Source organism: Dermacentor andersoni, chromosome 7 (genome assembly GCF_023375885.2).
Source record: "Dermacentor andersoni chromosome 7, qqDerAnde1_hic_scaffold, whole genome shotgun sequence".
In the NCBI taxonomy this organism is placed as follows: domain Eukaryota; kingdom Metazoa; phylum Arthropoda; class Arachnida; order Ixodida; family Ixodidae; genus Dermacentor; species Dermacentor andersoni.
The window spans coordinates 8276959-8289287 of NC_092820.1; the positions used below are offsets into that span (position 1 = coordinate 8276959).

Sequence of the window (12329 nt, forward strand, 5' to 3'; positions counted from 1 at the left end):
AGGAAACTGCGAGCACATTGCAAAAGTGCCAACATGACTCAAGGAACAGCCTTTGCTCAGTGTAGCCGAGCTTCCCAAGCCGAGCTCAGCACTCCAAATGAAAATCGCCGGTAAAAATGGCTGAGTGGTTCGTGACATCATATGCCAATTTCCTGCATCAGAGAAGTCAATTCAGATTCATTGAAGTGATGCGGGGAGTGCGGTACATGCCTCTCCCCGAACCTTCGTACTTCTCGAGGCCGTCCCTGCTTTACTAAAGTAGTAGTCGTGACTCATCATCATCATCATACTGGTTACGCCCACTGCAGGGCAAAGGCCTCTCCATACCTCTCCAACTACCCCGGTCATGTACTAATCGTGGCCATGTTGTCTTTGCAAACTTCTTAATATCATCCGCCCACCTAACTTTCTGCCGCCCCCTGCTACGCTTTCCTTCCCTTGGAATCTAGTCCGTAACCCTTAATGACCATCCGTTATCTTCCCTTCTCATTACATGCCCTGCCCATGCCCATTTCTTTTTCTTGATTTCAACTAAGATGTCATTAACTCGCGTTTGTTCCCTCACACAATCTGCTCTTTTCTTATCCCTTAACGTTACACCCATCATGCTTCTTTTCATAGCTCGTTGCGTCGTCCTCAATTTAAGTAGCACCCTTTTCGTAAGCCTGCAGGTGTCTGCCCCGTACATGAGTACTGGTAAGACACAGCTGTTATACACTTTTCTCTTGAGGGATAATGGCAACCTGCTGTTCATCATCTGAGAATGCCTGCCAAATGCACCCCAGGCCATTCATATTCTTCTGATTATTTATTTCAGCCCATTCTTTCTTTTAATTCTGACAGTCGTGACTACACTACTACTATTACTACTACTACTACTACTACTACTATTCAAGCAACGGCTTCATTTGGGTCAAATCTAGTGGCGAAGTATTTGATAATGAAGCGACTTTCGAGAACTTCTTTTCTTATGTTGCCTTGGCTGTAATCGTAGACCACCGTCCATTACGTCTTCTACTGCTGACAGGTATGTTTTCAGGTCCTGGAGCACCTTTAAGTCGCATTGGGCGATCACGCCGTTCACTTCGCAGTCAAGTTGGCTAAGTTTAACAGCGCTATTTAATGACGGCGTCATAATGATCCACCATTCAAGAAATATCACACCACACGCCCGTTGTATCCGCACATAGGTCCATACAAGCCTGCGACCCATCGTTGCACATTCGTCGTCCAAACTGAACGCGTGAAAGAAGGCCAGCACGCGTTCGAGTCGCAAAACGGTAATGTCACTTCTCCCGGAGCGCGATAGCTGTGCGGCGAAGCACTCCTCCCGCCACTCCGCACCCGCATGACGCACGCGGAACGACACGGAGCAGCCAACAGCAAAAAGCGGAATGAGTTCTCCGCGCCGTCGCGGCTGCGGCGGCAGCAGCCACCAGGGGCCGCGCCTTCGTTGGGAGGTAATTTGTGTGCTTAGTGGACAAATGCAACCACCACTTACGAGCAAGGCCACACTAATACAAATGCACTTGGGCACTTGACCATTTTTGCAACGCCACCTAGTCCTTAGCGCAGAAGTATAGCTTAAGCCAATAAATGAACAACAACGAGAGTGAGACAACATAGAAGCTTTTTTCTGCAACAACAGATGGCGCAACAATAGCGGTTGCCCAGATTCCGTCACGACCGTTGAGCGCGGCTTCTCTGAGTTCTGTACTCCATTCTTTCCGCTCCGACGCACCGGTGCGTGAAGGGGAGAGGGAATCCGCGGCTGCGACCGCATCCCCCCCCCCTCCCCCGCCTGACGTGAGCGCGCGAGGTAGCTCGGGATCGGTGCGTTCAACATGGCTGCCCCACTGGGATCCCACCGTGCACAACGAAAAACGGCACAGGTGAGCAGATTTCCTCGTTTTCGGTGTGCGCGTATCGAGCCTGCGCCTTCTCGCGCGCGGTCGAGAGCGGCTCGGCGCCCCGGCAGTGGGTTGCTCCGGCGGAGGCGCGTTCGGCATTGGAGCCGACAGCAGGGGCCCGAGCGCGTCGCGGCCCCGTTAGAGCATGGACGACGCTGAACTGGCGAGTCGTGTAGAAGACGTTGCGGCGGTGTTCGAACGGGAAGCTTCCCATCCTTTGTGTTAGCAGTTCGTTCCAGTCCGTGTAGCCCTAATGGAAAACACGCACAGCTTTGAGACAGCCTCGTCTCTCGCGTTGTCGACCGTGTTCGCCACAAGGTGCACTTCATCGCTGTCACCGATGCGTTTGTAGAGCAACGCCTGTTGCCAGGAGGCTCACTGCCGAGCCGATATGGGGATTAGCGTTTCCCGATAAGGAAGGCTACCGCGAAAGCAACTTCTGGAGCCAAATGTCAGCTGCGTTCTCGGTGCCAGCACGCACAGTGCAGGTGCACTTTCTGAAACCAACGTCCATGTTACATCTAAGCAATCTTCCAGAACATTTGGTTAGACGAAGGTCTAAGGCTATGTGCTATGCGATGTGTCACGCAACGTAAAGGAAGGAGTGCTAATGAGACTTTTTTTATATGTAATGCACCTATGCCTTTATGTGGCTTTGCCATTGACGTCATTTGAACACAGCACGCTCTAGAACGCGTGTTATATTCACGTCCTGTCTCTCACTTTGACGTGGAGCAAAGTTTCTCGCTAAGTAACGGGTGGTTCTGTACCTGGCGTTTATTACTCGTTGCAGCGACAGTGGTTCTCCTAGGTGGCTCATTATTTTTCTGTGAAACTTGCATATACTAATATATTCTACCTCATATTATGCGGAAACTACAGGCCTTACAGACAATTGGAATATTTTGTATAACTTGCGTGTGATTGCGTCCCACCCACAGTAGCACCAAAGAACTTGCAGTTATTGCAGACTCAGCGCTACCCTGTGTGTGAGAAGCTACTCATACGGCGATTTTGCTGTTTCAACATTCTCTTCCTCCTTGCAGGGTCATAACATTTTTTCTAATTTTGAAAGCTTATGCACGCAATCTCTAAACGAAACTCACGTGTGGAATTACTCCTCAGAAATAGATCCTTTCAGTTATACTTGTATGCAAGAGCGTAGCACAACTCTCATTGCCCACAGGAGAGCCAATTTGTTACACCGTCAACGCAGTGTTCATCGCTTCGTCATTGTTTCGCTTTAGTTTTTTTCTATTGACCGTCGTCGAGTATTCAGCCCCGTAAAGTAGCCGCTATTTGTCTATTTTCCTGCGAGAAATACTCTTCAAAGGTGTTGGTGTGCCCTGTGCCAGCGTCATTCATTCATTCAACATGAAGAACTCTTTGGCCATATCCGACCCTTGCGCAAACAAAATTCATAAAATATCATCATCACGAAAGGAATTTACCGTGGCTATAAATAAAGCAACGCTGCAGTTACATCCCGATTTGTCCTTTCTGATAACGATGGCTTCAGTTATCTCGTGCAACGTCTTTCCTTTGTGGCAATAATGAAAATAACCCTTCAGAAAGCGCAGCAGGTGCGTTGCATGTTGCGAAGGCGCTTATGATGTTCATCAGCAGCCTATCTGCTTGCACTACCGATAACATCTGCCCTTTCCCGGCCGTCTCCAATTACACCTGCATCGCGTCATCTTCTTTATCTGCCCCTACCCCCCGATTGCCACGCCCTCGTCGTTTCTCCTTCCCTTGGCACGCCCACTGCGTTACTCTAGCGGACCACCGGCGTGAGAGAGAGAGATAGCTCTTTAATAAAAAGCTTTGCCGGCGAAGAAGTGTTCGACCAGCGGCTTAACATATCAAATGACCTTTAGTGCGGCATTTGTTCGTTTTAGGTATGAGAGGCACCTTCATTGTCCTTTCTACTGACGTCACCCCCATCGCTTGCTGCGCGGACCTCTCAAGTTGCTACCTCCATAGATTAAGCACCACAACTTAGCAATTTGCTTTTGAACCACACCATTATAAGTTGTCATTCATAAGTTTGGAGTGCTTGCTGTATGCGCTCATAAGTAACAGCGCTGCGCAGTGATACCATCCTCCGCTGTCTGTGCCTTTGCACACGTTGCGAGATGGTGCGTTTGTCGCCTAACCTTCACTCCGCGTCAGAAGCCGAAGGTATGCTGCCATGCTAACAACATATCGACAAAGTCAACATATATTTTTTCCCTGTCTAATATAGAAAGAGGGCCTTTCTTTTTTTCCTTTGTTAACACTCGCGATATAAAAACTCAAGGTAACGGAATTTTCGCTCTTCTTTGTCCTTTTGTTACAGAAATGCTCCGTACTATTTAGATCAGTATCATTTGCCAGTTCAAGCTCACGACAAGAACATTTGAATTAACCAGCTTGAGATGTCCCGTGAAATACCTCGTACGAAAGTATCGTTGTTTAATCGGGCAACTTTGCTAATACGCGTACAGAGCGTTGTGCGAACTGCGACTCATTTTCCGACTCAAGAGCTGGCGTAATTTCAGGCTCATTCCCTACAAATGAGAAACAAAATAAACGAAAATACTGCCAACATTCCATTCCACTGTGCAAGAATTAAAACGTGCCTTTGGTTTACTGCCTCTTTCGCTTGATGACTGAACAGCCTAATATTGATTGTATGGGATTACACAATTTCAGCATGAGTGATTATTAACTTTATGTCATCTTTACGCATCGAATATTTAACATTATCCTTTGACATAATATTTTCAGCTGAGCAGAGCGGACTGTTGTCTCTTCAATGCAGTGAATGTTTTGCGTGGCCTTCCTTCTTTGGATTGAAGCGTCCGCTGAATTGGTTTGTGCTGTTGCCAAGGCTGTCTGACGGAACGCTACCAGCGCTTTAAGCGCATCGTAGAAGAGAATATGAAAGTGCTTTTCCGCCAAGTGTTTCAGACGACCGACTTCAGGGGCTAGGTAATTGTGGCTAATGAAGGTGGAATATGTTGCTTACTTGTACGTTCATAAGACCCCTTTAACGACACACGGTAGGGTAAACTTTATTTTGAAATTTGCGCACTGATTGGGAATCTCCTCATGCCTAAGTTTCTGCAGGCTGTTCTTTATTGTTTTTTTTTCTTGTAGTACACTTTCTCAGTGCCTGCAATTACGTATCAAGTAGCAGTCTGAGGTCAACATTTTAATTTGTAATGTACGCTTTCTCAAGAACCAATGACAAGACATAAATTTAAATGGCAGTTATACGCAAATTATAACTCTTCGAAGGGAACCTAGTAGCATAAATATAACTCATACTTGGCGCATGGAGAAGTTAAGAATTTAATATTTTTGCCAGTGTTGATTAACCACTGTGCTATAATTTTAGGTTCAGACTGTAGGTAATACAATATAATACAGTGTACTATCAGCTGGAGAACGTTCATGTAAATTTGGGGAATCATTTTCTAGTAATGTTTCGCTAAGTGTTTAAAAGAGTGCGGCAGAATACTTACCATTTCTTGCTATCTTTCCATCATCCCGAAAACCTTCCGCGAGGTTTCTATCCCTTCCGTGTCATTCTCTGCTATATCAACTCTCCATAAAGGCGAGTGGGTGCCAGCTCATACAATCCACGTGGTTTGATGGCCAGCGTACTGGAAATACGCCTTTGTAATGCTGGGCCGCAACGCCGTAGGCACGGGTTAAATGAGAACACCACAGAAGCAGCCATACAGGATGCAGTGCACTGCAGCAATGCTCTTACTAGGAGAATTTCTGGATAGCTAATAAACACGGGGTAAACTGAATTTTGCGTATCAAGTCGTCACATTCAATAAGACGAAAAAATACGCTTACCAAAACAGCTCTGATGCCATCTACTCAGAAAGCGCGTCTTTTGCCGACCAGGTCTTTAGTGATTTGACACGCCTTGAGCGTAAGTGGGATCTTGGCATCTGTCTGGTCGAACCATGGCCTTTTCGCGCCTCCAGCGCGTGGTAGCTAGTGGAAAAGGCGTCGAAACGAAGGCCTCGACGATGCAGGCAGCGATATTTAATCGCAGAGGGGGTGAAATTATTTACGCGGGCGTAATAAGCCGCAGTATAGTCAACAATCAACCACATAACATCATAGGCTGCGCTACCTCCTGCGCTTAGAACGAAGGAAAGCTGAGCTAGTTGGTAAGGATTCGTTATGGAAAAAAGGTGAGCCGTGCAAACAGGACACAAAAGAAGAGAAGTGGACTACACGAACGCCGACTATCAACTGAAGGGAGCAATGAGGCGAAAGAAGGAAGACACAAAACTCATCTGCGCAAGCTCTGAAATGGTATCACCACGTGTCAGTCGAGTAAATGTGCCGGTCTACGTGGGAGATAGCTGTTAAGGCACTTAATCTCTTCTTTATGTAAAGTAATCGAAGGCTGACTCACGCACTCACTTCCACCGTTATAGATATGCCACGCCTGTACCATAAGACGCGTATCTTCATTGATTTCAGATTGCATTGCAAGCAATGAACAATAAAATTCTCATTTTAAGACGTCTGACCCAGTACGACCGTTAGTTACTTACCTTGTGGAGCATAAACTTAGACCAGTAATATCTGATAAGGAAGGTTACTTCGTAATGATGCTAGATGACATGTTTTCAGAAAAAGCGATTTCAGCCATAGAAAACAATTTACAGCCAGTAAAACTCAAGCCCTTGGTAGTTAAGCACCGTGCGGTTGACCTCCTGTCAAGACATAATCTTGATAGGGTTGTCTCTAATGTCAAGAAAGCGAAATCCCTCACCTTAGAACTGTATTTCTCTGCGAAGACCCATAAGCAAGAAATTCCTTTTCGTGTTATCGTGTCAGAGAAAGGGACGTGGCAGGGCTGTGTCGCTGGTTACCTACAGAACTGCTTAGTTTCACTAGTTTTTTTCAGACCCCTTTTGCTTGCATAATCCTCAGGCGCTAGTTCAGTATTTGAGAGAGGAAGATCCTGGTGATTGTACAGCTTTTAGTATGGATATCGAAGAACTGTATTACTCCTTGCCGCATGACGAGTTGCTAAATTCCATAAATGAGTGTATTAAAGAACAAGTGAAAGAGTCGGCTTTCATTGGCAGATGCGGTGTTTCCACGGGAGCTTTTCTAGAAATTGTTTCAATGTACTTAAAGTCGATGCTGACTGGGCGGAGAGATGGCGTGTTTCTGCAGAAATCAGGCATTTCTCTGCAAGTATTGGCTCAAAATGTGCCCCTATTCTTAGCGATCTTTACCTGAGTAAGGCTGACAGCTGCTTAGAGAAAGCCTTAGGTGATTACGTTATCAAGACATTTCGTTACGTTGATGATTACCTCATTTTCTGCAATAGGGCAGAATTCGATTCCGCCGCTGCCTCAGTGAGTAAGCGATTTAACATTTCTGGAGGAGGATGAAAGTTTACCAAGGAATTTTCTCAGCGACGCGTAATTCAGTTTCTAGACATTTCCTCGGTCTTCCAACCGAAGCACGTTTGTTGGCAGTACTCCCCAAGATCTTCGAAGGCGTTGTTAAACTCTCAATCCAAGCATTCCAAAGTAGTAAAAACCAGAATTGCTATGTCGTGCCTTAAGCCTCCTTTCACCAGACCCTGCATGCACAAAACGAGCCCCAGTTTTAATGCACAGGTCCGGCGCCTATTAGAAGCAGGTTATCCTAGCGTAGCAGTGGCCACTGTGGCTGAGCGCCTGAAGAAGTCTGTTCCGAGGGGGACGGACGTGATTACAGAAAACAGTACTAGCAAAAAAAGAGTAGTGGCTATTCCGTATATTCATTCAGTGTCGCACAGGCTTAAAAAATTTGCAAGTAGATATGATGTTAATATTGCTTTCACTGCTCCCAGTAAGCTTGGTAAGATATGCGCTGCCGTGCAGAGGAAAAAGGAGCAGGTAAAAGGCAAAAAAGAACGGATATTTGTCCAGTGAAGCACAATAAGAACAACATTTTTACTGACTGTCGTATGGGTGCGGTTTTTAAAGTTCCCTTTAGCTGTGGCCAGTTCCACGTAGGGCAAACGGGACGGTGTATCAATCAGAGGCTAATGTAACATAAAAGGTCGTTGACCGGTGGATCGCCTTCTAATCTTTTCCTACATTGCCAAGATTGTAATTGCACGCCAGAGTTAGATAAATGCGTGATATTGTACAGGCACGAGATTTAAGATACGCGTCTTATGGCAGAGAAAAACACGTTGTGGGGCTAATTGGTGCATAGCTTTCAAAAAATGAAGCGCCAACGGTAACGGCACACAAAGAAGGAACAAAAGACAGGACAAGCTGCTTCCTGTCTTTTGTAGGCATGGCATATCTACAATGGCGGAAGTGAGTGCGTGAGTCAGCCTTCGATTACTTTGCATAAAAAAGAGATTAAGTGCCTTAACAGCTATCTCCCACGTAGACCGGCACATTTGCCCGACTGACACGTGGTGATACCATTCCAGAGCTTCCGCAGATGAGTTCTGTGTCTTCTTTCATTCTTTCTCCTCAGAGCTCCCTACAGTTGATAGTCGGCGTTCGTGTTGTCCACTTCTCCTGCCCTCCTGCCTATAATTGAGGGGGAGGCCCTCTTGGCCTCCCCTTGAAGAAAAAGAAAAGAACCAAACTTGACGCGAGAGAAGAGTACGTTGACGTATATGGGGGCAAATAAAAGCGAATTGCAGCAGTAGACGTTAAAAAAAAAAAGAACAGAGGGTTCGGAAAAGGATTTAAAAATGTGACAATGAAACGAAGAAACTACTTCAAACTACACGAAAATATTATACTGCATTGCATCATCTATATCGCTCCAATTTCAGCACATATACAGGGTGTCCCAGCTAACTTGGACCAAGATTTCCAAAAAACCTATGCGTTCTTCAGAACACAAATTGCGTGGATGTTGTTAGCGTTTATGTAAACTTACAGTACCATATTTTTGTTCGTCTTCTTTCAGTAATTAGCCGAGATAAACCGAGATAAAATATAGCTTGAAGCGTTCAGGCTTGAATAGGAACGTTGTGGAGCTCCACAAATATTGCCCAACCCATGCATTTCCAACGAGATAGACTTAGCGTGGCCGCTTTTAGTCGGGAACAGCGAAAGCCCGCGGAGTTTAAAAAATGCCACGTGACAGCGCGCTCTGTGCACCCGAATGCGCCACGATTACAGCACTCACAACCGTGCTTTGCAAAGATCAACGCTTGCGTCGCGCCTTAAATAGCATTAGAGGGCAAATCTCGAACCGCGATGAGGATAAAATTAAAGATCTAGGCCCACTTGCTGGCAAATCCAAGCGTAAAGCTCCCAACCCAGAACCGGTGAGCGAGACAGAAGAGGAGGACGAGATGGCTGAGCCGAGCGAATCCATAGCTACCGCCGCCGATCCTTCTGCCAAAATAAACAGCAGAAGCAAGCTAGCTGCCATAGAAAAGACCCTAGGACACATGATGGAAATGCTCTCCGGGATAGACACGAGATTAATTCAACTAGAGAGACCCAAACTCCAAGCCAAAGGCAGGCTTACTGTGTCGACAGTGCAGAATCAGGCAAACCCGAATCTCGAAAGTAGAACTAAAGGGCTAATTCATCATTCTCAGTAGGCAAAATGGCGAACGCGAATAGCAACAATCTGAAAATCTGGCAGTGGAACTGCGCAAGTTTCCAGAGGTGCAAGGCCCCATTGTGACAGCTTATCAGGTCTATTGCGGACAAGCCGCAAGTTATATTGTTACAGGAAACGCTACGTACAGCTGAAATTTCCCTCTCGGGGTACCGCACGGTAGCATACAGGAGAGAAAAAGGCTGAGGTATCGCTACCCTAATAAGAAAGAACATCTCGTTCGTTGAGCACGAGAGCACGAACGGGCCCAGCAAGTAGCCACATTTCCCGGACTCGTTTGGCGCGATTGTCCTATTACAACGCGTCTCCTAAAGTTTCTTACTGAAATGCTCCCTAGCAAATATCCAGCAATTTATCCCACCTGATTGGGATCAGAGTCGGGTGGAAGATCATTTTCTGCCTATGTATGTCGTTTTTAACGCGATTCCCAAGTGAACGCTTTTCGGGGTTTGTGCTAGAGTATTATAGGCAGGCAATCGGTACGGGCTTCATCCTAATGGGTCGCCGGCCAGGTCACACTTATCAACAAGCTCGAAGCCTTTCACTATCTGAAGCAGCAGAAGCTTGATGTGGGCGAGTTGGTTTGGCATATTTGAAGAAAAGAGCCTTTCAGACATCTTTTTCAGTGCCTTTGACAAGTGTGTAAATACCATTCTGAATCAGTCATGTGGTCCTTCCGTAATGAGGTACGTCGATGACTACCTGGTGGTTGTTAACGTGGTTCCAGGGTCTAGGCTAGATGACACTGTAGAATCTATAATTACCACATATAGAAATGCATCGGAGGCTCTAAACTTCACGTGCAAAAGGCCTTCTGATAACAGCATTCGATTTCTGGACCTCAATCTCACTCTAATGAACATGCATGTCTGTTTCGAGTACCAGCCGAGGTTGAACAAGCAGCTAATTTCATACGACACTGCGCAGTCCAAGCTAGTAAAAAGAGGAGTTGCAACGACTTCTCTAAACGAAGCTCTAAATAAATCGTGCAACCACAAAGTAGAAAGCAGTTTCAATAACCACGTTTCAAGGCTACGCCTAGCCGGTTTCCCTTCGCTCTTGATCTCTAGCGTCTGCGATAAGCTTCTTCAAAAGATCAAACAAGCAAGAGAGGGCACTAACACAAAAAAGCCATTTGATAGGAAGAGATTACATGTGATTCCTTATTGGCACAGGGTGTCCCGCAACTTCAAGAAGGTGGCGCAAAGGCACAGTGTTGAACTTCTCTTCAGTGCACCGTGTTAGTTGGCCAAGATATGCCCTATGCTGGCAAAGGCAAAACCCGAACCATGCTCTAAGAAACATGCAGCGCCGTACACGGCTTGCAAAAGTAGTGTCGTATATGAGATACCCCTACGCTGCCAACAGGTTTATATCGCTCAAACCGGACGGTGTTTTAATGAAAGGGCGCGTGAGCACAATTGGGCGGTAAATAGCAATGCAAGAGGCCATCTGGCAGAACACTGTAAACGTCACTATTGCCATCCGTATCTTCGTGACACCAGGTTTCTGGCACAGTGTACAGATAGACTGGAACGGGAGATATTAGAAACTTTCGACATTGCAAAGGCCTAGGGCACGTGCATTAGCTGCCCTTCAGTGACGCTTATCGAAAAAGAGATAGCTTTTCTAATGAGATAGGGAGGTCGTGATGTCACGATCAACCATTCTAGGTTGTATCTATTTAAAATCCTGTTTCTTCAAAAAAACATTTAGTTGGAAGTAGCGCCTTGTCCATCGTACATGTTCCTCTTTTAGTCCGCGTCTTCGTAGCGCTCTTTTCGTCAAGTACCTTTTAATATCACTTGGCACGTTTTATATTGCTGAAATGTCATGGAAGATTCAGTGTAGCTACCACGAAAGATGGTCTTAATCTACCTTGTCATGCGCAGAAAGTTCTACGGCCTCTGCCTTTTCCAATCGATCTATTATCATAATCGCGCAGATACATAGAGCTGGATACAGCGTGCTCCTTCCATATCATCTTCTCTGGATCACCGCTCCAAAGTTCATATTCCTCCGAGGAAACACCGCAACACGTTCTCATTCTTTTTTTTTTTTTATCTACAAAACGTTTGCCCTGACTAGAATCAGCTGCCCGCCTCGACCGCCTGTATTATTTTATCCCTGACAAATCCTGCGGAAAACTAACAGGTCCCTTTGATGCTTTCCTTCTTTCCCTACGCGCTATGATTTGCATTTCTTTTTCTTCACTTCGTTTTTTAAGTAGGGTGTAGCATTGGGCTTGTTGGCGAAACATGCTCTAAAGTATGAATTTAAATTTAAAGCGCCCTTATCTCTCTTCTGTCCACTCGCCTGTCCATGCGCTGTTATTAAAATGTTAAAGCATGCTTCGTTTCTTTTTTTTGTGTGTGTGTGGGTGGGTGCGTGCGTAGCCCAATGACCTCTGTGTCACCATCTTCGGCATTCAATGTGTTTTCTGAGACATGCAATAATATTACAAATGATACCCATGTTCAGAGCACGATTGAGCCTTGAAATGAAGAACAGCGGTCGAGCGAGGAATGCCCCTGGAGTTTCGCTGGTACAGGCGTTTGTGCTCAGTAGAATAGTGTATGCGACGCCTTATATGAAGATGGACGCGACGGAGAAAGGCAAGGTGGAGGCTATGATTAGACAGTCGTATAAGGCGGCCCTTGGGTTGCCTAACAATACTTCTACCGAAAGGCTGCTGGGATTAGGGGTGCACAACACCTTGGAAGAACTGCGGGAGGCACACTTGGCGATGCAACTCAGTAGACTTTCCAAAACGAAAGTAGGGAGGGATATATTGGAAGG

General features: G+C 46.1%; 1 protein-coding gene across 2 annotated transcripts in view; it reads left to right on the top strand.

Annotated features, from left to right (window-relative positions):
* Asator (tau-tubulin kinase asator) overlaps positions 1-12329 on the top strand; it is a 364070-nt gene that overhangs the window by 145677 nt on the left and 206064 nt on the right. The window contains exon 1 of one of the 2 annotated variants that reach the window (XM_072289151.1): positions 1818-1892. The exons of the other annotated variant lie outside the window; for it this stretch is intronic. The gene's annotated coding sequence lies outside the window, so the exon portion shown is untranslated. Of the gene's footprint in view, positions 1-1817; positions 1893-12329 lie in introns of those variants that run through there. 2 annotated transcript variants of the gene reach the window in all.